Source organism: Urocitellus parryii, chromosome 8, assembly GCF_045843805.1.
Source record: "Urocitellus parryii isolate mUroPar1 chromosome 8, mUroPar1.hap1, whole genome shotgun sequence".
Classification (NCBI taxonomy): Eukaryota; Metazoa; Chordata; class Mammalia; order Rodentia; family Sciuridae; genus Urocitellus; species Urocitellus parryii.
This window is the reverse complement of record NC_135538.1, coordinates 28519663-28546866: the sequence shown is the minus strand read 5'-3', so window position 1 is coordinate 28546866 and position 27204 is coordinate 28519663. Positions and strand designations below refer to the sequence as shown.

The window sequence follows — 27204 nt, the reverse complement described above, 5'->3', positions numbered from 1 at the left end:
CTTAACAACATGTCCGCTTAAATCGACATCTAATATTTCAGAAAATGTATCCTCAACATATCAGGATATGTGACAGATAGTGCTTGTACTAAATCAGGTTTATAGATTTGTTTTGTTTTTTCCAGTACTGAGAATTGAACCCAGGGCCTCGCACATGCTAAGCAAGTGCTCTACCTCTGAACCACTTTCCCAACCTCATGTTTATAGATATTTTTACAGCAATGCTGTCAGTCAGCATTATATTGCAAGTCCAGAGTCCTCTGGTTCTTCTCTAATCTTTTCTGGTTCAAAAAGTATGTGTCAAGTACACATTGTTTCCAAGACAGAATTAGAGATTCTCTAAGTGGATTTGCATTTCTCTAAATGTCCCTCTCCAGGTTTTCAGTACCTGGAGAACAGGTACTCAGATGCCTCTAGGAGCCCAAAAGATGATATATAAAAGTGAAGCTGACTGCGTTCAACACCAGACAGTGGCTCTGAAGCCACCTGGCATGCACATGTTCATCCAAAGCAGGCAGCAGAGGTTCAGCCACTGACACATGATGCCATGAGAGAATACAGTCTCCATGCGGCCAATTCTGGGCACTTTTTTTCTGAAAAAGATCTGGAAATTCAAATGTCTATGTAAAATATGTCCACTTTGCAAATATTGGCAGCTAATTATTATTTCTTTTAACACAACAAAGCCAAGTCTACCAGACCACCATCTTGACCTCTGTTTTAGGGATTTTCAGTAGGGAGGAGAGATATACCAAAATGAGCCTCCTTTACTTTACTTAGCTGCTGTCTTCCCTCTCATACCCAGAAAGATATCACAAGCAGTATTTTCTTTGCACTAGAAAGAGTATGAGCTTTGGGAAGGTGAAAAGAGAGTAGGACCTTCAAAGAAAAACATGTACTTCCAAATCCAGCCCCTTTCCTCCTGCCTTTGCACAGAACCTAACTATGTAGGTTACATTTATGTATGATGTAATGAAAGACCATCACAGACAAGCCTGTGTGTGTGTTTTAGTTTTTTCCAGGGAAGGAGAGCCTTAGAGCATTTCCTTGCAGATCACTGTGAGGCCCCTGAGATAAGAAAGTGGAGAAAGTGAAGAGAAGGATTCTATCTTCAATGTACTGGGCTTAAGGGAATACAAGACTCCCAAATTAAAACAGCTTAAGAAATTTAAACAATATTCAAGACTAAAAATTATAGTCTTGGCAGATGTGATAATAGAACATCTAAAATCATTAAGAGCTGACAGAATCCCCAGAGAGAACACCTTTTATGACATTTTTGGTGCTATGGCAGGACTGAGAAGGTGGAGAAATGGACCTTATCTAGATCCACCACCCAGTGGGTAGACATTACAGTGACTTGGAAGGGACGTTTCCAACCAGGCACAGGTTTGGGTGGTCCAGAAAGTAGGTTTTGGTATTCTTGGGATGCCTGGATGAAGTTTGCTCACAGAAAAACAAAGGCTAGCCTCAGGGAGCCCAGAAGGCAGACACTAGAGAAATGCATTTCTAGCAGACTCTTGAAAATGGCCCATCTACTAGATCCCAGATAATCAAACTAGTTAAAAATAAGTTTGGCATTTCCTTGGGAGGCAGAAAACCATGTAATCCCTTAGAAAAGTTTTAATCAAGAATGATAAAACATTTAAAATAAATTCCTTCTGAATTTTTACTCTTGATTCCTCAAGTAGCATTTGCTACAGTTAACTTTTACTTTCCTGGGCCCCTTGGGGAAGAAGCAGTAGCACAGAGAGCTGTTGGGTCCTCTGGTCATCAGAGGAGGTTCTCAGCCCTCATAATGGCCCTCAGGGGCCAATTTTATGGCTCTCCCAATGACCTGTTGGGAACTCAGCTTCACACCTCGCCGTGGGGAAATGCTGCAGCCAGAAGACACCTGTTGGCAAGGCAGAGAGGAAGCAGCCTCCAGGAAGACGAAGGCCAGCTTCCCATTCTTCCCTTGTCTTTCTATTTTTTTTTTAATTTCAGTTCTCTAGAATTCATTTGTTATACTTTTCTCTAAAACATTTTATGAAAAGACATCTATAGAGCTTAAACAGTAAAATGGGGAGGATTGCTTAACTCAACTTTTAAAGATCAGCAAATGCCAAGAAATATTTCAGAGACCCTATGTAAATAGTTTAGTACTATTTAGCTGTTTTTCCTAATTTTCTTTGCTTCCTTTTTTTCTTGTTTTTTTCTTTCTCCCTTTACCCTTGGCAGTAAAATTCCTTATGATGCTCAAATAGTGTGTGATCTCTAATAGTACAGTAATAATATTGGGGGTGTCCGCTTTGACATTTCCTTGGTTTGGACTTCCTCCTGGTTCATCCAGCCTGTTTTAGGATCTGACGTCATATACTTTATACATATAAATTACCTAGAAGTCCCCATTCACAAACAGCAGAGAATGGGCACTGAAGCCTTTCCCTGGCTCTGGGCCTCCATGAGGGATATTCAGATATGGGGAAAGAGAAAATCATCCTCTGAATACTGTATATCCTTTTAAAGTATTTCCAATATAGTATTTACAATCTATTTGTGGCAACTACCAATATCATCATCAACATGATAGGGAATGAGGAAGAATAAGCTGAGACAGAAAGTACTGGCCTTAGAGAGCAAGATGTCAACAGCAAAAATACTCTGGTACAAGGAGGTCGAATCATCCTGCTTCTGGTTAAGATAACTATCATGACCATCCATCCACTAGAGCAGATAGATGTGCAGAATGGAATATTGTAGGGGGCTTCTGGGAGGCTCAGAGCACTGGTGATGTCTATAAGATCATGGATCTAGGAGTCCAACTCTGCTCATGTGAATATGGGTACACACGTTCCAGCTCCAGAGAAATGAGAATGATGGAAGTTGGTGAGGGCCAGGAGACTTTACCATCTTCTGGGATTTAGATTAGGCTCAAGCTCTGCCAAAACAAAAACAAAAACTTGAACAGATTCCAGGGCCAAAGACCCAAGCAAAGGGAGAAAGAAAACAGACTGGTTTCTCTTGGAATTAAGGACTTCTGCCTCTCCCCCCCCCAATCCTGAGGATATGATCTCCCTACTCACCAAAGAGAAAGCAGCACTAGGGTAGCTTCCATCCCTACCTACTCAAAGGTCACTGGGCCCAGGTTGAGGAGAAACAAAATTATCTCTAGGAGTAGATCAAGCCAGGAACCAGAGCAGTAAATAGGATGAGGTAGGAAAGAAGGGGAGGAGATGGCTTCGTATAAAAAACACTAACCAATTCAGATGACCACCACCAAGTGCCCCCAGTTTGAAGCAGGATTGCATAGGACTAACATGAAAGTATACTCCAATTGACTGAGAACAATGCTTCCTTAGTTAGGAAGGTGGGTGGAGCGTCATATATAATGGGCATGCTATCATTGTGTCTACTAAGACTAGGTCAGGCAAAGTTGCATCTGTGTTTTGGCCTCTATCTGCCTCCTCTTTCATGATACAACTCATGCCCCCTATATTTGTTAAAGACTGTTGATTCCAAGGTTCCTGCATATTACCAAGCTGACTGAAGCATACAGGAGGGATTTATTATAAGGACTCAGGGGTGTTTTATGAAACTCAGGTCTAGGAAATTTTTTTGCCCAGACTTAGGAAGGAGCTGAAAGCAAGAACTAAACAGCCTGTCTGCTTCTTTGAATATCTGCTTCATGATTTTCCTCTTTGCCAACAGGCTTTCTTTGAAGTCCACATATCTCTGTTTCCCCCAATCCTTATGCCTTCTCTCCTGCTGCCCAACTTACAAGGGCAGGAAGAAAATATGATTGGCCCAACTTGGGTCCAGTGTGATCCCTTGTCCAATCAGGTATGGCTGGGAAGCAGTTCATGTATTACAATATGACTCAGAGGAATTGAGTTTAGAGACCCGTGTTTCCAAAAGTGTAACATGCATACAAATCACCTGGTTATCTTGTTTAAATGTAAAATCTGATTAAGTCTGAGATGAAGCCTGAGAGATTACATTTATAACAAGCTTCAAGTTAATACTACTGATGCTGGACTCTGAATCACATGTTACAAAGTTAGAACAGATAGGCTGGGTCACTCCCCAAACCTGCTAAGGCCATTTTTTTTTTTTCTGTGTGAAATTAGTCCTCTGCATTTAAATTTGCATATGTATGTGTAATGACAACTGATCATTTTCATAAGGAAAACTACTCACATTATATAAATACTCAGCCAACAGAGGTGTAAGGATGGGCAATGTGGGACACCTGAATTCTTAGTGCAGGACTTAGGAAGTTTCCCAACTAATTATTAAATCTGTTTTAAAGCTAAAAGATTGTAAAAATCCAATTTAAATAAATTGGTTGTGACTCTAAAGTTTTCAAAGTAAGAACTGCTTTTTCCTCTGTCTTGTATAAGAATTTTAATGAAAATACTATCTAAATATCCTAGAGGTTTTACTCTAAGCCTTCCAAAGCAAGTGCTTCTCTGCAGACCATGTAAGGTTTCATTGATTCTTAAAGATAAAAATGAATTGATCTTCAATATAAACACCTGGAATCCATTTCAAAATGCTACAGAACCTTGTTGCCCATTGTACCCGGTGGCATGAAAATCTTGGAAGATGTTCCTTGCTGCCAGCAAGACTGGATGTTTACTCAGGTTTCTCCATTTCCCATATGTGCTTGCACACCAAGCCAGGAGCATTTACTCCCATCATTAGTAACCTCTTAGAAATGGACTTCCTCAATTCACTGCAAAGGAACAGGAATGAAGCAAATCAGCTTGCTCTGACTTTCTTGAGAACTAGATGCTCCTACAATGTGCATTTGGCAATTCTTTCATCCACCTATTAGGAGCCTGCACAGGGAAAAACCTGAATGAGTTGGGTAAGAATACAATTTCAGGAAGATTTTTCATTGGCCAGGGCTGCTGATAAAACAGTTAGCTTGAGTTAATAGTGACACATATTGGAGCCCCTGCCTAAGACAACAAAGTTATTCATCACAGGACCTAGAATAAACTATAGACCCCATTTTTTAAAAATGCTGATGAAAAGCTGATGTTCGTTGAGCATGGTTGCACATGCCTATAATCTGACTTGGGAGGCTGAAGCAGAAGGATCTCAAGTTCAAGGCCAGCCTCAGCAACTTGGCGAGGCTCTGAGCAATTTAGTGAGACCCTGTCTTAAATAAAATTAAAAGACCTGGGATGTGGGTCAGTGGCAAAACACCTTTGGATTCAATCCCCACTACCAAAAAAAAGGAAAGAGATAGAGAGAGAGGCTAATGCCATTCAGACAATAGCACATGTTCAGGCTACTGATTACTTCAAACTTCTAAGTTCATATTTGTATTAATCCTTCAAAGGATTTTCATCTAAGAGATACAGACATTTTCAACTTGAACTGTTAATCCCCCTAGAAATCAGTTCACAAATTCAATTTTCTAATTAAAAGGGTCAATTGGATGACCATCATTGTCCTATATGGCACATGTACAGCTTCACTGTAAGACTATTCCAAGCAAAAATATGTGTACGTTTAATTTTCATCTAGAAAATAAGATTTAGTAGGGTCTAATAGGAGAAAAATGAAAAGAGTAAAAATGATTCCTTATTGTGGTGGTTACAAACCTGGGTTCTGGAATCAGACACAAACTTGAATTGTAGGAAACAGCATCCTTACTTGTAATGTGCTGATTTCCTTACTTGAGGTATGGAAGTGGTTCCTGTGAAGGTGCACTGAGATCAGATGCATGATGTTCAGACACAGAGTCTGCACAGGGAGAGCTCAGAGCCTATTAGGCTGTTGCTACCTTTCCTGACCCCATCTGCCCATCTACCCATCTAAACAGAAACAAACAAAAAAATGAAAAATTTGCATGGATGGGGAAATTTGGAGAATTTTCTAGAACCATTGTCATCCCCTTAGGCATAATGGGATTAAATTAAAGCCTTTCTTTCACTTGTCCTTTTGCTACCAAGCTCTCCCTGTTTGGCACCAGACTTTACATTCAATGTCTGTATTTCTCTCTCCCTGACTATTCTTGAAAGGAAAGGGAGTGTCATGTTACTGTATTTTCCATAAACCAGAGGAAAATACTGCTATGAAAAACACAAATCCCTCCAAAGAGCTCTGTTTCCCCCTACTCAGCCATAACTGTCCTGGAGTACCATCTGCCCGTACAGCTGAGCCAAGCAGAACTGTTGGGAGCCCAAAGATGCTCAACTGCTGCTTTCTGAAGTTAGATAAGACAAAGTGTCCAGAAGACCCCAGACTATCCCAGAAATTCCCAGAAATGTTGCTTCCCAGGAGTCCAAAAAAATTGTAGAACCATTGTTCTACCCAGGTAGAAAATCAAAATGGTGGGAGTGGGGGACTGAAAAGGAGCAGGAAGAAAAAATTGGTGTTTTTATTTTATTTTATTTTTATTATTTTTTTTAAAGAGAGAGTGAGAAAGGAGAGAGAGAGAGAGAGAGAGAGAGAGAGAGAGAGAGAGAGAGAGAGAATTTTTTTAATATTTATTTTTTAGTTCTCGGCAGACACAACATCTTTGTTGGTATGTGGTGCTGAGGATCGAACCCGGGCCGCACGCATGCCAGGCGAGCGCGCTACCGCTGAGCCACATCTCCAGCCCGGTGTTTTTATTTTAAAAGGGAATGATTCATTTGGAAATAAATTTCACTTTTTCAAAGTTGCTTCATCAAAATCCTATGCAATGGACAATGTTAGTTCAACTAGCCACATGTCTTGCACACGCACAAAAGGTGACAGAGATCCATAGCTGAGAATATCCAAAAGTATTTTGATCCTTTGCAAAGATCTTGAATATAGGAAGAGTGGAGCAAGTTATCTTATCTGGCTCATACTCGGCTGAATTCCAAGCATTCAAGCATTTCATATTCAGAACAACCAGAGCATTGCTTGTCGCAATGGAAAGTATGAATCTTAGAGAAGCATAGTCATCAATGGTCCTATCGAGGGTGACAGCATGCAGGGACCACTAAGCCCTTGAGAATGTTTTCTCCATCTCCAGATCCCTTTCAGCAAGGCGTTTGTGAAACTGGTTGCTGAGGCACCCAATGATGCTCTCCACTTCCCTCCCATCCCACTGCTAGTAAAACCCCAGGGACCCAATTATAATGCAGTTGCTTCCCCAGCAGAGATTTCAGCCCTGCATTTTCTAGAAAGAAACCATACTGCACCAGAGATCCTGCAATCAAATCCTTGTTATGTTGACTCCTATCGCTGGATTTTCCATGTTAATGCATCTGTAAGGAACATAAGACCTGCCTTTTTTGAGTATGGTTCATTGATGACAGGTGTGAGCTGTCTTGAGTTGTTTACCAAAATGTCTTTGAAATAAGAATAATTTCAGTATCTGGGGTGATGACATTTCCCTTTTAGCCCTCATCTCCCAATGCATTGTGTGAAAATGTCTAAACAAACAAAAATGTTCTTCCTTAACATTGCAAAATGGTAGCCATTAGAACAACCTGTTAAGGTTGTTTATTCAGGGGAAAACATGTAGAAAAGCATAACAGCCACCCCATTCAGCAAGCTTTTTCACAAAATGGATACTAAGGAAACTCAATCCAGCATTGTTTACAGAACTGAAGCAGGGTGGAGACTAGGAAGTAAAAATATGGTGCCGTTTTCCCTCTGGACATCCTGACTTGATGGCTCACAGCAGATGACACAGGTGCTTGGTTCACATGTTGACACTAGCTCTGTGTTGGACAGCTCCATCTGCCCAGTCTGAAAAATGCAGGTACAAGGAAAGAGAAAGAAACAATCCCAATTCTTTCCTGGCTTACTTTTTCTGAAACTCCTTTATGTGATGAACTTGTGCTTATGTTACTTTATTTTGAGTTTTCTTTCAAATGTTTGCAGAGACATACATAACATCACATGGTACCCCATAAATATGTACACTTTTATGGGTTAATTTAGAAATACAAAGTATGTGTGTTTGTGTGTGTGTGAAGTTTTCTTTCAGAAAGCGCTATCATGATGGAAATAAATTCTAGTTAAGATAGTTGATCTTTTCCTTCCAAAACTCCAGTCTCTCCCTAATCACAGATCTAAAGAGGTAGATCAAGTTTTTTAAGGAGACTGAAATATTTCTTTTCTAGCCAGCCCCCATCCTAGGCAAAGCCTTGCAACTTGTGGAGCACAAGGAGCAAGAAGAGGTAGTTTTACTGTTTGTACATTTACTTCCAGACAGTCTTAAAATCCATCCGAGGAGAGAGCCTTGCTGATCCTGCCAACTCATCCAGAATAAATTTTCCTTACAAGTTACTGAAACTTTCCCCCCAAATAAAGTAACCCTTAACTCTTGTGCCTGATCTTGCTATAAAGGATGATACATCTTGAGAGCAGACGGTAGTGAACAGAATTTAGCCCTTTGTAAATGATTCAGAATCACATTCCCAGGTCAGATAAAAGCCACTCAGAATTTCAGGGAGTGCCCCCGGGGGCAATGGCAAGAGTAAGGTGAGGCCAACCCATAGGAATTTGGGCATGAACCGTCTAGAGACTGTATTGAGCAGGAGTGCTCCTCTGGTCACAGGCCTCTGATTCAGGGGATGAGTGGTGTGGCTCCTGGACCTGATGACTGTGGGATTTCCTGTATAGTTAATATTTGACTTGAGCACTGCAGACGTGTGCATTCCATTTGTGTATGTATCAAATAGAGGCCACCAGACCTAAGCTTTCATTCCTTGATCACTCCCAAGATAGTAGTAGCTAACTTGCTTAAGACAGATCCCACTTATTACTGGAGATGTTAATCTACTGCAAAGACAGACTGTGCTTATGATCACATCAGGGAGAACTGGCCCCTGGTTGTAGAAACTGCTCCCACTTCTTTCTTCCAAGGAAGAACAAATAAGACACTTTTACTAAACAGGGCTTGTACATTTATCCAAATAGTAGAGCTCATCTTTTTTATTTGACTCACTAAAAAAATACACAAGAAGGCAAACATAAGCTAAGCAGAAAGCAAACAGTAAAGACTAATATAAATGTTACACAAATATAAGATACACATATATTATCTATGTGTGCATCGCCTATACCCATATTCATACTTATGACAGACATGAATTAGTCAGCTTTGTATTACTACCACAAAATACCTGAGGAAATTAAATAGAAAAGGTCTATTACCTCTTGCATAGTTCTAGATGTCCAGTCCAAGATCTGATGGCCCCTTTGCTTTGTGCCATAGAGTACATTTATTCTGGATGAGTTGGCAGGATCAGCAAGGCTCTCTCCTCAGTGAGTGCACTGAATGGCAATGGCACAAAGTACATGGTAGAACCCACCACTCACATCCTGAGGCAAGACGTCAATCTAGAGGATAGGTCCAAGTCCTATAGTCTTCTTTAAAGACATGCCTCAATAACCTATGGACCACCCAGTAAACCCCACCTCCTAAAAGTCCTTATATTGCCCATTATGGCCATTCTGGAGGACTAAACCTGTGACACTTGGGCCTTTGGGAGCCAATCAGCATCAAACTATATCAACACATACAGATATGATACATATATATATATATATATATATACATACTGATGTATATGATGCATACATATATATGGTATAGTAAGCATATTTAACATAAATGATAAAAGGGAAAGAAACACTGTATGTCGGAGTTGCTCATTTTTATACAGAACTTCTTACTTCATGAAAATATTTTTTCCATAAAGTTTCAATAAAGTTTTCCATAAAGTTTTTCAGACCTGTAACTTAAAAAGTGAAATCATAAGTTATAAAGCAAGATTTTCAAGGCATTTATATATTTTTAAACTCCAAATAATCTATTGAGTAAATTATAGGAATTTTACCACATCTTCATAATTATATTTTTCCCTTTTTTTAACTGTGTAGTATGTGCTGTCTTTGTTTGAACTTTCATAACAAAGTACCATGAGCTCGGGGAGCTCAGATGACAGAATTTATTTTCCCTCAATTCTGGAAATCCAAGATCAGGATGCCAGCTTGGTCAGGTTCTGGTGAGGGAGCTCCTTTGGCTTGCCAATGGCCACCTTCTCACTGTGTCCTCACCTGATGGAAAGATAGAGAGCAAGCCTCCCAATATCTCTTCTTATAAAACCACAAATTGTATCATGAGTGCCCCACCACATGACCCATCTAACCCTAATTATTTCCCAAAGACCCCATCTCCAGATAGAATTGCACTGGGGAATTAGGGCTTCAAGATACCAATTTTAGGAGGACATAAGCAACCAATCCATATCATGTGCTTACACTTGTGAATATCACCAATCCTCAGGAAATTGTATCTCCTGTAATATTATATCCAGTCTATGTGTTGTATATTTGCGGGGACGGGGCGGGGGGAATGAAAAGCAGAACTATTCCCAGAGGAAAGAAATCAACTGGACAACGTTTTAGAAATTGTATGATAGGAAGAATTGAAGTTGTATGAACCAGACCTCTTTATCATTAAGAAAGAAAAATATTGTTTGCAGATACTTGGAAACTTACATATCGAAAAAGAATTTGGCTTCTTTATGATTCCAAAATGTGGAATAAGTGAAAGTCAGAAGGAGGTAGATTTTGGAGAAATATAAAGCAGAACTTCCTAATAAAGAGATGCCCCCAGACTGTGAAGCAGTCAGCTCTTCACCACTGATCTCATTCAGCAAGGCAGGACTCCTTTAGAGAGGCTTTCATGAAAACATTTAAATTAAACAAAACTTTTGGCCAGATATTTCCACAGTCCATTCTGGCTCTAAGATATCATGTCTTCAGAATTTACCCTCTAATGATAATTAGTCTTTAAGTGATTTGTATATGAATAGAAGCAAGAATAAGGACCAAAATAATCCACAATATTATCTTTGTCCTCAAAGAAGGGTATGCACGGAGATGCATTCATGCATTCATGTGGTCTTCTTCCTTAGAGGATATATTTAGGATGAAGCATTCAGTGGAAATACAAATGTTCTGAACAAGAGGTAAAAAGAATTATTAACCTAAGAATTAGTTGGTAATTAGAAAAACTCTCACCTCAGGGGAATTGTGAGATAAGTGTTTTTGTAGCCATTGTTGTTTTGTTAGTTTGGGTTACGGACACACATGGGTTTTTTTAATTGCATAACCAGTGTATCTTCTATGTAAAAAAAAATAGACTGATGGATGTTTATGACCTAATAAATAGTGGGTAAACCTGTTGCCAAGAAATTAATCTCAGTTGATCTAAAATGAGATTGATCTTTCTTGTCAGTTATCTGTCATGACTAAGGAAATGAACCCCTTTATAGACTCTTGCCGACTTTTATGTCATCAGAGTGTCTGGAACATTGCCCACTATTTCTTTTTTAATGTTGGAAATATACAAGCATTCACTTTGTTCTAACAAACACATGTTTCAAATTAATTTTTTTTCTCTTCTGGAAGATTAAGTCCTGTGTAATTAAACCACTTGAAAACTCAGCCAATATAATTAATGGATATCAATTAGAAGCACTTGATAAAATGCTGATGGACACAAAAGCTGCCTAAACTTACTAGACTATGAGATGATAAAGGCATAACATTATCTATTTTATTCAGCACTGAATTTCTTCTTGCCCTTCATGATGCCTGCTACCAGAAAGTCTTCAATAAAAATCTATTATTGAATGAATGAAAAACTTATTTTCAGGAGTTAGTGATCCAATTGATGTAACATATGAAAGAAATCAGTCAAATTGATACTGGAGTTGCTCTCATTAAAATGGACCACATTGCCAAATGTGGTGGTGCACATCTATAATCCTGCAACCCAGAAGGCTGAGGCAAGAAGATCACAAGTTCAAGGTCAGCCTGGACAACTTAGTGAGAACCTGTCCCAAAATAAAAAGGACTGGAGAACGTAACTCAGTGGTAAAACACTCCTAGGTTAGAACCCCAGTAATGAAAAATAAGTGAAAATAAAATGGCCTATGTCAGTTTTTCAGGATTAACTACCAACTTGTTTTATCATCCAGAGCCTCTGATTTCTTTCTATTCTCTTTCTCCTTTTTGCTGCCATGTTACTGCATGTACAAAAGATGCTTAAGAAGATGTGAAATTCAAATTAGATTTTAGTATTGGTTATACCTCTATAAAAAGTCCAATTGGTCCATTTTTGGATTGGGGGTAAGGTTTAGTAGTAGATGCCATTCATTAAAAAATGTGTTTTAGTAAAACCTTATGGTCCAAAATAAAGATTATCTAAAGCAAAGATGTGGATGATATGGATACTATATCACAGGATGAACCAAAAAAAAATGTGGTTTTGAGTGTCTTGAGGTGAGGGAACAGGATGCAGAGTTTCATGACATGAAAGAAAGAGGATTCAACCAGAAAACATACTGACCTGATAATTAAGAACCTTGGATTTTCATCATGGTCATTGATGTTATGTAGATCTTGAACCCCAGTTAACTCACTAATAAAATTAAGGACAGGACTTAATGATAGGAAGTCTAAAGCAATAGTTCTCAAAGTGTTTTCATTTGGCATCACTTGAGAACTAGGTATGCAAATTCTCTAAACCAACCTTGGACCTGTGCAAGCAGAAACTCTGGAAATAGGGTCCAGCGATCTATTTTGATACTCTCCCAGGTGATTCAGCTGAACAATCAATTTTGAGGACCAGGAACTTTGGGTTCTTTAGGAAACCAGTGATGATGATTTTTGAGGCTTCTTTTCCCCTCTGCTTCCAACAGCTCTTGAGACAGGGCCTACTACAACCTGGCAGTGATACCCTGCTAATCAGAGGTTAGATATGAATAGAAGTTGTGGGCTGGAGCTGGAGCTTGGTGGTAGAGCACTTGCCCAGCATGTGCAAGGCTTTGGGTTCCCTAGTACTTCAAAAAAAAAAAAAAAGTTGTTCTTTCAAGACATCTACTATGCAATATAGTGACCCTAGTTAATAATGATGTAGGATATCCTTGAAAATTACTAAAACAATGAATTTTCTGTGTTCTCACCAAAAATAAATAAATATGAAATATGACACAACACACAAATTAAGTTTATTTAGCCATTTCACAATATATGTGTATTTTAAAGCATCATGTTGAAATTCTTTCAACTAGATGAAAAGCCTTTGGTTCTACAACTATATTAATATTGTTATATATGAATACTATATTAAAATACACTAGTAATAAGAAAATATATCATGTGAATGTTTTGTAGTTTGTGTAACAAATTACTTTGTAAGTGTGGTGACATACAAAATACCACTAGCTGAAGGCTTAAACAGAGATATCCCAATAATGAGGGTGATCGGGAGTCCTAGGAGAGAAAAGAGGCTGTGAGCTTTCAAGGCATTCGGGCCACACCTGGATTGCAGAGACATTCATGAAGGTGGGTTCTTTCCTCCAGGTCCAAAATCAAACTATTAGGTTTTGTGTGATTCTTGAAGATTCTTAGTTTGCTTTTTGCTGTAGCTATCTATTCCACAAAAGAGCTTCTTTGCCAAAGACTATGTTAATCAAAGTGTCACTCAATCTGAGAGTTCATCCATCTTCATTATCATGATGATCAGTCACAGCCAAAGTTGGAGGCGACTGCTCCTCCATGTCTTCCCACAAATGTTAGTCTACAATTTTATACTACAGCAGTCTCTTAGAATCATTCCACTTTATACTCAGAGGTGACAATTCTGGTTCATTTGGGGTTTTGAATATGTATTATTGGCTTGCATTTCGGATTATTTTTAGTTTATAATCTCTTAAAGTTTAAATCAAGCCTGAACTGCACAATACCCAGCACATAGTCCTGGACAATAAGCATTCATAACATCTGTGATGATACTTGATGTTTTCTCTGTTCAAGCTGTGAAATACTGGAATAAACAGATCAGCTTTCCTTTTTACTTAATTTTTCCCTGTAGCTAAAGTTTGTGGTTGCTTTATAATCAGGATAAATGAAAACAAATGAAGGAAAATATGACTCAAAATATGTGCTACATATTCATGTTTCATCCATAGATATTAAAATATTATTTTCCAGTGTTTGGCTCAAGGAAAGAATACACTTAAGAAACTTCTAAAGGACTCAGTTATCCAAATGGAAATGGTAATTTCTATGAAGTGTGAAACTTCATAGTTTATAAAATACTTTCAAGTATGATCTCACATGACCTTCCCCATATCCTTGTGAAGTAACAATTGGATTATTACCTCTTATTTACTGGACTGAAGAAAAGGTCTAGGAAAATTCAGTGACTTGCCCAGTGTCACTGTGACTTGCACAACCAATTACTGGCCGAAATGCTCCTCTCACCAGGTTAAGTTACCTCTTCCAACCTCATCAAGAGCTGAGCTCCCCTCCCTCTGGGGTTTTGTCAACCTCTGCTACCTTGGGCCAGGTCACATTTAAATAGGTGGCATTTAAAAAAAAAAAAAAAAAAGGAAGGAATTCTTTGATCTTTGATAGATGGACTTTTGGTTGGGGAGAGATGGTAACTATCCACGTGTCTTACTCTAAAGGCAGGAATTAAAAATCTAGTTTTAAACAACATCTCGGTAGAGCTGAAGGGATCGACCATACTGTCTTTCAGAGGAGACTATCTCTTTAGAATTAAACTCAGTTGTTTTAACTCCTGGCCTAACCCTTAGAATAACTTGAGATTTTTTAAATTTAGATATTCCAATCTAACCCCGCACCCCAACTCCAAGAAATCAAGCATGAGCTTAAGCACTGAGAGTTTTGAAAGCTCCCCAGGTTGACTCTACTGTGCAGCTGGGGTTGAACTTTACTGATACAGCTGAAATGGAAGCATGACTTTAAACTGGCAGAGAAGCAGCCCTTTTCCTTCTCCAACTAGGTAAAAAGAACATGTCTGTTGAAAGCCCCGACCATTTCTATGTGGAGGCCTTGTATGCTTTCAAAGCAAGCCAGAAAGTTGTGTCTACCAGAGAATTCCTGTGGGATATTATTAAAGGGTTTATGGTTAACTGATGGGCTGAATTAATGGTGAGTATTAAGGCAGATTCGACCTCAGAAAGTGGGCAGATTAACAAAGTGACCAATGTGGAGTTACGGATTTCAAGTTTCACTTCAAGTTTCCTATCTTTGACAAGGACTGGAGGTCATAAGAAAAAGATGCTTTCTTTCCTTTACCAGTGAGGATTGAATGGACCTGCCCTTGCGAAAACGTGGGTCTGTCCAGAGAGACATAGGAGGAGAGGTGTAATTAACTTGAATAAGCAAAGGGATAAACAGCAGCCTGAAAAACAGCTTCTAGAAACACACGCAGGACCAGGTTCTGTCCTTAAACTACCCCTTCCTTGAAGAATCTCCTGCATAAGAACACCCTGGAAATTATATCCATGACAAAGTTTCCTCTCCTTATATTAGGTGTGCATGTGTATGTGTGTGTGTGTGTGTGAATGGAAGGAAGGAGGAGGACATTCATCTCATCACCACTAAGATCCTGTCCTGGAGTAAGAATAAGTAAATGTGTTCAAGGGGATAAACTATTTTATGCTTCATGTACAAATGAGGAGATCAATGTGTCATTCAAAGTCACATTTTTAAAGGCAAAAAGATTAGGATAGTGCTCCTTATTGGGGTTGAGTTATACAAATTTAATCTGAAGTTTCTATTTAAACAAAGATATATTTGACCCCATTCCACCTGGAGTAAGGAAATATCTAGTCTTTTTCTGCAGCTATGCACATGCATAAATAGATTCATGATCAAAAAGCCATTAAGCCGTTCAGAGCAAACTGAAATGTCTCTAGTTTATAGAAGTTGTAAGTACAAATGAATCTACAACATGTCTAAAAAGCCAAGTTGGAGAAGGCTTTTTAACTCAAGAAGTTGTCTTTATATTAGAAGGGTAGATAATCTCATTTAATCAATTATATTCAACTAGTACTTATTGAAGGATGAGGATGGGTTTGGTAATGTTGAGAATGAAATTAGAATGTGTCACTTTCTCATAACAACTAACTATAACATATTAAACAAGTAGAGAGAATTGTGCTAAAAAAATAAAAGCTTTGTTTTATTGGACATCATATTTTAAAGGTCTCATTTAAAACTATGCTACTACAAAAAAAAAAAAAAGTGGAATAGAAATAGGGAATGCCAGCAGAACAAGTATGCAAAACAGTTGACCAGAGGAACAGGGCTCAGATTCAGTCTTTCCTCATCCAACCAGTCTTCCTAAAACAGCAAAGTCATCAGTGTTAACTGTAGGCTTTCTCAGAATCAAAGATGATTCAGAATTAGGTCCAGCCTGATGCGTCATGCCCCCCTCCCTATGGTCAGTTAAGCCCTCTTGCTGTTTTGAAACCCCTCTGCTTTGGCCTTGCACCACCTGATCCCTCAAGTTCTTCTGGCCTCCTCAGCCCACATGCCAACCTTGACCCTTCTCAGCTGCCACCCTCCACACACTCTACTACCCTTTCTCAGTTCTAGCTTGTCCATCCAAATCCAGCCACAGACAGGAAATGACCCCTGCAAAACCAGAAAGGAAGCATAGTTTGCACCAATAGAAATATATCTGAATGCCATTATCTTGGAAATGTTAAAAAAAATCCTGTAAAAAAATATATTTTAAGGGTTCACTACTGAAAGAAATACCCTAGTTTGTTGTTGTTGTTGTTGTTGTTGTAGTTATTTATTTATTTATTGGCAAAATGAATCTCTAACTCTTGTTTAATCAGCCAATAAGGGTGCTGATTGTGAGCCAGTTCAGGGTTCACAGTGAAAAAGAAAAGCCACTGAGTAAAAATGGAAATTAAGTCTTTGCTGAAGAAACTAAAAAATTATTTCCTAGTGTTAGAATAAAAAAATAGCTGTGGGGAAGTTCTTAAAGGTAACCAACATACCTATAATCTCCACTATACACAAACCATGTTACCTTTTGTCCTGATTAACTAATTCGCCAGAGAAAGACAATCTTGTCAGCCCAGGGACACTAGCTCAAATTCTTGGCCATGCCTATAATCTGTAAAGTCTTTTTGCTGTGAGATAATGTGAGTTGCAAAGAAATAGTCTAAATGTATTTGTCAGGGTAATAACTGGGAATAAATTAAAATTTAAAAACAGTGAAAAGGGAATTTATTTTCTTTAAGAAGCTATAGTAGATAAACCATTTTTAATTAATTTTTATAACACTCTCAATGCCTCAGTTTTCTTCAATTAAAGAGATAGAAACATACATAGATTTTGTTAAATTTTTCTCCAAGATAGATCAAATCTCATGTCAAGTTTCTCCATGACTGAAACAAAACCTCCACTTGCTAGCAATATAGGACCCTTACCAAAAGGACATAGGGTTCTTAGTATCAAACAGGTCAACCTAGATAGATTTACTGAGAATAAATAGATACACTGAGAATTATTGCACAGAATTTTCTAATTTCAAAATCATGACTCTACATTTTTGGCATAATTATTGACCATGTGTAAACAAACATGACTTTCAAACTGGTTTTTCTAGATTTCTAGATTTATTAATTTAAATAAAGCAAGCAAGGATACTTGCTTTTATTTAGGTCATAAATACTTTTGAGCAAACTTTCACTCAGAAACCCACTGATTTGCCAAACAACTCAATAACTGGTCATTTTGTATTATATATTTAGATTCCCTTTAACTTACATAATGTATAGATTCTCAAACTGTAAGAGAGTAATATCATACCATTGTTCTGTTATTACAAAAAGAAGGAAAGTAACAGAGACAGATGAGCAGATTTTTATTGACAGAGGACAATTTTTATTGACAGGTTCTTTCTCTGTTGATGAACCCACTTGAACAATGTGGCTTTGTTACTGAGAGGACTCATTCTATGTCCCATTGTAGAATGTCAAATAACAGAAGTGTGCCCATTTGATCCAAAGCTCAGTCTTTTGTCTTGGCTTGGTTGTTGTGTTCCAATACTGAGGAGAAAACTCCATCCCAGAATATGCTGCACTTGTTCAGAATTAGGTAAAAGTGAAGAGCATATTACAGTAGATATAGAGTTTGGGGTTTTCCCTCTCTGAGAAATAGCAGTCCCTGCATAAAGCACAGGAATGCTGTAAAAAATAGTCACATTAAATTTAGATTATAGTCCATTGGAAAAATGCTGCTGTGACCAGCTCTCAAGTCTGATGGGAAACACTGAGGCCATCACCCACACATCTGAGTAGCACATTAAGCCCAGTCAAGAGAACATCAGAGACCACCAGGCACTTCAAATCTATGACTCCATTTCTAACATAGTCTGTTTTTTGTTGTTTTGGGTGTTTGGTTTTGGTTTTTTACTGGCCACATGATATTTCAAGAAGCAAATAGCTATAGGAAGCAGTTCTTACAGTAAAAATTACATGTATGCATTTGTTCTTTTTCTAAAATTCCACTACTGGGAATTTACCCTAAGAAAATAATCTAAAATACAAAAAGAAGAGAGAGAGAGAGAGAAGCTATTTGTACAAAATGTTTCTGCAGCATTATTTATAAGGACTAAACATTTAATAACCATTTACGTGCCTAAGAATAGAGACAAGATGAATTTAATTATCACAGAAGCATATGTTGAAACATCATGTAGCTATTAAACACTCGATTTGCAAAAAGTTTTAATGAAAAGAACTGTTTTTCTTACAATGTTTAATGAAAAAAGAACACAAAATTGTATAAATGATAGTATATCAACTATGTAACATATGCTTAGAGATAAGACTAGGAGAATAACAGGGAATGTTAGCAACTAACATTCAGGGATAGGGGTTATACATGAATATTTTCTTCATAATACTGACTTTATTTTCTACTTCTTAGTGGGAACAATCACTACATTTTACATAACCAATACACACATCTCAGTGGAAACAGTCAGAAAACTTGTTTTCTAAGCTGCTCTATATATTCTTACATTCTATGATGAATGTTATGACAGTAGGTAAATCTCTAATCCAGTGTCCGATAGAATATAGCAATTTGATCTTCTAAGAGTGCTAGAATTAACTGATATAATGTATTTGAAATCAGTTTTTAATGAGAAAAGTCTCATCTCATTACATAACAGCACTATTCAGAGAAGGAGAAAGAAGATTTTTGGTTTTTCCAGGTCAGCCTATTCAGTAAAGATGGAGGTTTCCCATCATTCTTTCTGTTACCAATTGGAGTTCTGACCACCATGAAGGAAACTGTGTTGACTGTCAGTAACACATTGTGCTTCCCCAATCCTGGGCACTAAATTAAAAAAAACAAACAAACAAAAAAAAAACTTAAATTGCAGATTATTTATGCTCCAGACAATGTGTTTCAGTTTATTATCTTGAATTGTTTTTCAAACTTACCTGCAGATTAACAACCATAATGTTTAAACTCCACAGTGATACTAGGATATTACAATTCTCATTTATTTTCATTTACTGACTTAAATGGTGAAGAGAGAGAAGGAGGGAAAAAAATAATAAAGGAGAGAGAAAAATATATGACCAATCTTACTGCAAGGGAGACTGGGAAATGTAGTGTTTCTATTCAAGGAAGAAGGAACAAGTGAATGTATCATCTTTTCCCTGCCACAGACACTTAGGTGAAGAGAGAAGTCATGTCTCCTGAGACCTAGAGGAAGACTTTGGTGAATAAGTTGTCTGTAATTTAGTCTAGTTTGAGAGAATACTTTGTATGTACTGAGAGATTTCTAAACAATTGAGTTATTACAAAAAAAAAAAAAACAGGTTTCATAAACTATAGAATACTGGTCTTCCTTTGGATGCCAACACTTTAGACTATCTGTACCAGTGTTTAGGAATTTCTAACCCATAGGGCATGGCTAGGCATTGGACCTAATGCAATTACCAGACTTGGATCTTCTTTCTATTCACATTCAAGTTTTTCTCTACTAGAAGAAACATGCTGGGCTTGGCAAAGACTTTGACAAAGTTAATAGGACTTGTCAGTTTCTCATTTGTAAGCTGAGTCAAAAAGAGCAAAAAGCTGTAAATGTAAAATAAGGTCAGAAGCACAAAGATGAGAAATTAGATTCCCTAACCAGATTACAGATTCACAGGAGGGCAGGGTTAGGAGGTTAAGAGAAAATGATGGCAGTCCTGGTTCAAGGGCCCCACCATAGTGTGAGGAGCTACATATGGTGCCCCCTGAACCCCTGCACAGAAGGGTCATTTGCCCGGGATAACAGGTCAGCCTGCCTTCCAGTAAAGGCTGACATTCCTAAAACCCTTAGCTTGGAAACTTGCATTTGACTCAAACCCCAGACCTAATCACAACAGACCTAATCCTTTGTTCTTTGCACTTTCTCAGATAGTTGATATTCATTGTGATTTTTCACTTCTAACAGCCCCTTAAAAAAAAAAAACTGAAAGTTTTTATTTTCCTTTCTCTTTCTTAACAGCAGAAATACACATAGAATTTGAGTGCAGTGTCAGGCTGCCCTAACATCCAGATGGCAACACTCAGTGGCTCCCAGGATTGTCACCTCACTCCTCAAATGAATATTAAACATGGAGCATCTTTCTTCCCAGAGTAGGACTGACGATTCATGCATCATTATTTATTTGAAACATTACAGGATCAATTGAATCCTATAGCCAAACTTATGAAGCATATAATTTTCATTTCATATTGGTCTTTTATTATTAATGGATGTTTTTGCTGGCTGACCTCGGAATCTCTTTTGCACAATTGCAGTATCCGTGTAGATCTTGGTCTTTTAAATAATATTTTAAAATAATAAATATTGCACCATTTTGTGTGTGTCTGAGGCTTACTGGTTGGGGCAGAGAAGCATCTCTAACCTGATGAGATAGTTTCAATGGGATCTCTTTTCTAACATTATCCAGAGTGGTTGGGCTTAAAATCACAGGATGTGCAGGCATCTGTTGTCAGATTTGTGGATATATATATATATATTTAATTTAGAAATGTAAGTTTTGAATTGGGGTAATTGAGCTTTGGGGAAATTAGAATGATTTAGAATACAGTTATACATCTCCTCCATATTCATCATTTTAGGAGCTTTGATTTGTGTATGCCTACTTCAGGAGTTGGAAGCTACAATTCCCAGTCAAGAACACAATTGTGACAATTTAATAAAGGAAAAATATGCCTAAAAAGTGCTTGAGCAAACCCTTTGATTTCCCTGTTTTACCTTCTTTAGGTCATGCCATTTCCCTCCTCTCTCCCAGCACAGAGTCCACTCCCTTCCAAGTCTTCAGCCTGCAGATTAGATGCCTCACTATGTGACTGCTCAGGAGTAACCCTGCCAGCAAAATTACTATTCAGGGTTAACACTGTCCTAAGGCTCCCTTCGTGCTGGGGTCCTGCTTGATAGCTCTCTATTGACCTGGTTATGGCCCCACTGAGTTCTAGATTGTACCCCTGATGAGCAATGTCTAAATAACAGGAGAAATCAATACTGTTTTGGAGGTGGACATGTCAAGCCAGCCTAACTTAAGTAAGTCTGTTCACTTTGTCCTAATTCATTTTATTAATACATTTATTCATAAGTATAGCCATCAGAGTGAATTCCAGGACTCCCTACAAATAAAAAAGTCCACTGATGCTCAAGTCCCTCCTATAAAATGCCATAGTATTTGCAAATAACCTGTACACATGCTCCCATATACTCCAAATCATCTTTAGATTACTTATTAAACATAAATGCTATATAAATGGTTGCTATACTATATTATTTAGAGAACAATGTCAAGAAAAAAAATCTGTGTATGTTCAATACCAGTAGAATGATTTTTAAATGTTTTTGATCCACCGTTGGTTGAATTCACAGGCGCAGAGTCAGCAGGTACAGAGGGCTGACAGTAGATTCAGAGTCATGATACAGAAAAGTTAGGGAGTGAGGAATGTATGTTTAATATCTTTTTCCATTCTATTGTGAGTATTTGCAATAACAACATGTTTTTAGCAGTTCAATTATTTTAGCTGGGAATTGAGAAAAAAATATTTACATAATTTAAATATATATGAGGTCATTTAACATATAAGAAAAATGGGACATTGTATTCCATGTATACACAATATGTCAAAATACATTCTATTGTCATGTATAACTAAAAAGAACAAAGAAAAAAGGTTATAATTCCTTTAAATAAGGAGAGTACTCTGACAATAAACTATAATGCAAAAGCAAATTCTCCATATTAATTGATAGCAAACATCTAGTTCTAGAATGATTTTTTTCCCTAAACATTACCTTTCACTATGGAGAGCAGAAGTAGCCCCATTCCACAGTTAGAAATATGGAGACATAAAGCATTCAAGGAACTCATCCAATATAACAAAAGAGCAAGACAAAAGCTAATGGCTCACAGCTGTAGGATATTTTTCAAAGAAGAAGCACAAATCATGTTATCTTTGATGTAACATGTGTAGAACTAACACAAATGTTTGCCTTTGAGAATTACAATAGTCAGAGGGAAAAGAAATCTTTTTCATCTTTTTTATTTTAAAATTCCAATGTGTATGTAGTCATTTCTCCAAGGCAGGCCAAGGTATTTTTTTATGAATAACAAATTTGACTAAGTAAATTATGCAATACATTAAATTAAAGTTTCTTCCTAATAAATCTTAAAAATTTCTTCCTCTTTCATCATTTTTTTTTATGAGAGAAAAACACATGCATAATGACAATGGCCAGGACTAGGGTTTTCTTCTTTCTTCTCATAACCTGTGGCTTGGAGCGTTTTTGAACTGTGAGAAGACACAGCAGTTCTTACCCAATGTGTTCTACTTACTGTGTGTGAGGCACAAAGTTCTCTGCTCCCAGGTGCTCAGACCAGAGGTCGTAGACAAGTATGCAGTCAGGAGTGGATATGGATGGTCACAGTAGCACATGGGAAACCATTAAACTTGGTCTTGGCAACAAGAATATGATTTGTGGAAGAGATAAGAGCCAAAATCATTCCTAAAATATGTGTAGAAATTAGCTTTGTGAAAAGAGTATTCTGGAAAGATAAAGAGGGTGTGAGAAGATCTGGAGCTGAAAAAGTTTGCAGCATATTAGAAGAACTTGAAGAAATCTAAGGTTAAAGGAGTAGTGGAGAGTAGGGTTAACTTATTAGAATCTTCCTTTGGGACTTTATGAATACATCATATTTATTGGCACTCAGTAGGGTGCTAAACTGAATAGACAAGACTAGATCTAACAGCATCTAACTAGATACTAACATATTGTACAAACCTGTGAACAAATACAAAAGACTTGGGTCTTCTTCTTAATGATAAGTTCTCTCTGAGCTGTTCTTACAATTGCAAACTGGGTTCCAACCCAAGTACTCTTAGACTGGCAGTAAATTGGAACAACTCATTTATTTCATTCATGTCTCACCCCAACATTATTCTTTTAGACTTTAAAGGAATTTTCCCCAAGGAGCTGAACTTTATCTTCTGTGTGTATGATTTCTATCTCATCTGGTTAGTTTTTCAAAATATATTTATTGCAATTGTTTTTGTGATTTTGGAAGGACTATATATTCATTTTAGGAAACTTGGATTATATAGGAAAACTAATAAGAGAAAATAAAATCATTGACAATACTACCATTAGTGATAACCATTGTCAATTTTAACTTGTACAAAATATTCATGATGTTATATTTAAGCTTTTCTGTGGAAATATTCCATTATAAATATGTAAATAATTTGGGTAAATTCTTACTGTTTGTATGTAGACATCTACATATATATTCTGTTCATTTTAAAATTAATTTTAATTACATAGTTTTTAACAAACTTTTAGTTTATAAGTTTTTATAGAACTCTATCTAATGTGTCACTTTTAGCCCTGTTATAAGCCTGCTGTATCTCAAAAAGCTTGGGGCTCATGCAGTCATCCCTCTATTCATTATTCTTAAAACACCACTGTGACATGACGTAGGTGGAAAGGATTATCATCCCTATATTGCAGATGGGGCTTCCAAAGCAGACAGCAGTTGCATAACTGAGGCAAGGCTAGAAATAGAACTGGGGTTATTTTGAAAGCAGGTAGAATAAAACTTAGGGGCAAAATTAAGTATTGGTGATTTGTATCTCTGTTCAAAGCCTGACTCTTTGAAATGTTAATACATGAAACACATTAGTCCTCTATTATTTTTCCATGAATTAAGAACCAAATCTGACCCTGGGGAGTGCACATGGATATCCATAGATGGTTAAGCCAATTGCCTGTGGGAAGTTGCTACCAGAATTGTTCCTGAAAGCCAAAACACAAAATTAGAGCTACAAGGGATTCCAAAAGTTTACATCAAAGGTGGATGTTGAAGCTAAGACACACATGTGTGTGTGTGCCTGCACATGTGTGTGCCAACAGACACACTCACATAATGTTAAGACCAAAACTAGCACCAGAGCCAATTTTACTGTATTGTGTATCTTTTCTTGGGCACAATTTTGCTAGAAGCTGGTAAGATTTTTTTTTCCTGAGTTAAGACAGCAAAATCAAGCCTGCTGGGAGTCAGCAAACCACTACAGACGTCATCAGATCTCTCCTGCTTCAGGATATATACACTGATCACTGCAGGGGTCGGGAGAGAATTTTATTTTTGCTTGCACAGGCTACACAATTGTCAGCGGATATAACCCTTGCTTTCCTTTGAAGTGTGAGCTATCAAAAACTAAATAAACCAGATGGAGCTGTTTTCTGATTCAAGGTGACAGAGCAGACCAATGCCTGAGTGATATTTCTTTTTCAAGATGGAAATAGAATTATAAATTTCCTGCATCTAATTTGCACCTTCCTTTGTAAAGGTGAAGCCCAAAAAGAAATGTTTCTCAAGTGCCTATTCCTCCAGAGAATAAATCAGAGCTTTGAAAATAAGAGAAAGGTAGGAAGATTGATCACACAATACATGAAGTTAAGAGAAAGAGGGGGAAATTATCAGCTGTGGAAGAAAAGTCCGCAGTATTAAGATAACCCCTATTCTCCTTGTGACCAGATAAATATACATTCTTGATTCCCAGATTCTTTCCATTCTTGGTGCAATACTTGAAAAAAATTTTGACCAGGTTTTTGGCATTTTCATCTTTTCTGGGAATACTTCTAAATGACCTAGGGGAAATTTTCTAAACCAAAGAACAGTTTTGGCAGCAAAAACAAGCCTCAGTGTGTATTATGATTGAAACAAAGTAATTTAGCCTTTAACTCGTGCAGTGATCTATGAGAACCTCTACATGAAGCAGAATGAGATGAATTTAGTATCTCTATTTTTAAATTTAGTATCTCTATTTTAAATTTAGTATTTCAATTTTAACTCCATTATTTTAATTCCATAAAATAAAACATGATTTATATTTTTCTAATAAACAAGAAAAATTAACTAGATTATTAACGTCTCAATTATCATAAATTTGTTCTCTTCATCTTCCTGCTTTTTCTGATATGCAGAAAAATACAGAACAATCTATCTGGGCCTTTATTTTTTTCATCTATACAATGAGGAAAATAGACTCTATTACAGAGGGTTCTGAGAGGATTAGATGATACATCATTGGTAAAATGTCTAACCCATCATCTATACATGGTAGGTTCTTTCTGATTATTCCCTTTGGCCTTCTTGTTATTTTCTACAGTATTTGAAAAAATGTGTGGGCTAACACATTTTTTCAAATAATGTAGAAACGAGTAGACTCATTACATAAAAATCTAACCAATTAGGACACAGAGGCAAAAAAATGCCATTTATGAGCACTAAATATGTACCTGGCACATAATATGTGTTTGATAAATAGTAGGTGTCATTGTACCACACCCTTCACTTCATCCTCATGATAACTCTGGGGAGTGTTTACTTTCATCTCATTTTCCAGTTGATTAAATAAGGAATAAGAGGTGAGGTAACCTGCCCAATGTCACACAGCAGGAGGATGCCAAAACCAGAATTGCAACAGACTCACTTCAGAGATCCTGGCCTGGCCACTGCCTTGTGCTATACCTCTACCAACAGACTCATTTCAGAGCTCCTGGCCTGGCCACTTCCTTGTGCTATACCTCTACCCAAGTTCAGGCAGAGCTTTGTAGGGGTTCAATCTCTGGAACAGAACAGAGAGCCAGAAGTAAACTAAAAGGACTTCTAAAGGGGCTGGGGGACAAAGTAACTCCAGTCCTCACCTGTGTATTCTGAGAGAAACTCTTCTAGATATAGCTAGTATGATTTCTAAATTAGATCTAGTAGCTGAGAAACAGCTAACACTAAGCCTACTTATTTACAAGAACAAGGCACTTCAAAGATATTGTTAACCAACCGGCTGTCTACTTACACAGACTCCACAAGATTCAAAGCAATCCAGTTGAAGGTAGGAACTGGTTGCTACAACGTATTGCCTTGAAAACAGTAAAAGTGACCTGAAAACTTGCCAAATGCTGGCATCAGACTGAAAACCATAGCAGCCTGGGGCCACTTAGCATAGGAGCAAATAGTATGAAACATACAAAAGAGTCCCTGAGCATAGATTTTTATAATCATCGTAAAGTTATTGAAACAGAAGTATTTTACACATTTCACATACAAAACTAATTTCACCCAAATATTCTTTTTTCAGGTTCAGTGTCTTAAATAGGAAATACCGGTGGGAAAAAAATCACTAGTAAAATCACCTTATGATAAAACTAAGTTTTTATCATTAACTTAAGTACATAAATGTTAACCTTTGGATTTGATGGGCTTTTTTCTATCTTATGTAACCTTTTGAATTGGGTGATCAAAGTTATACCAAAGAAAGGTGCTGCATACAATTAAGGACCCAAATATCTCTGGTTATATGGGAAATGTACTCTTGCTTAGCTTCAGAAGGAGTCAGCAACTTTACATTTCACCATTAAAATTTTAACCTACCTGTAGTCAAGAAGAACATTAACACATTTTCTGGAAACACACAAACACACATACTCCTAGGTATTCTTACCTCAAGCACCGTTGGCCAAATGTGTTCTATTTCAACATTACAAACCTTAGTTTCATGGCCCTAGGAAATCAGAGACTACGATGGCAGTGAATAAGATAGCTCAGGGAAAATTTCCACAGTATTAAATAGTAATTTGGGCTTTTAAAAGTCATAGTTTTTTTCCTGACTTTTATGTCTAGCTTTTCATGCAACATGGAACAAATCATTTAAATCTCATTTCAGTATGATTGACAGGGCAGAATAATGAAACAGAATGTATTCAGTCCCAGGCTGCAGGTTACTGAATTCAACATAAATCAGGAGATACCTCCCCACCCGTGCTCAGAGACCTGTCTGGCCTTG

General features: G+C 37.4%; 1 protein-coding gene across 1 annotated transcript in view; it reads left to right on the top strand.

Annotated features, from left to right (window-relative positions):
* The window catches only part of Pde7b (phosphodiesterase 7B), a 307847-nt gene that overhangs the window by 122151 nt on the left and 158492 nt on the right, over positions 1-27204 (top strand). The gene's annotated exons all lie outside the window — the stretch shown is intronic.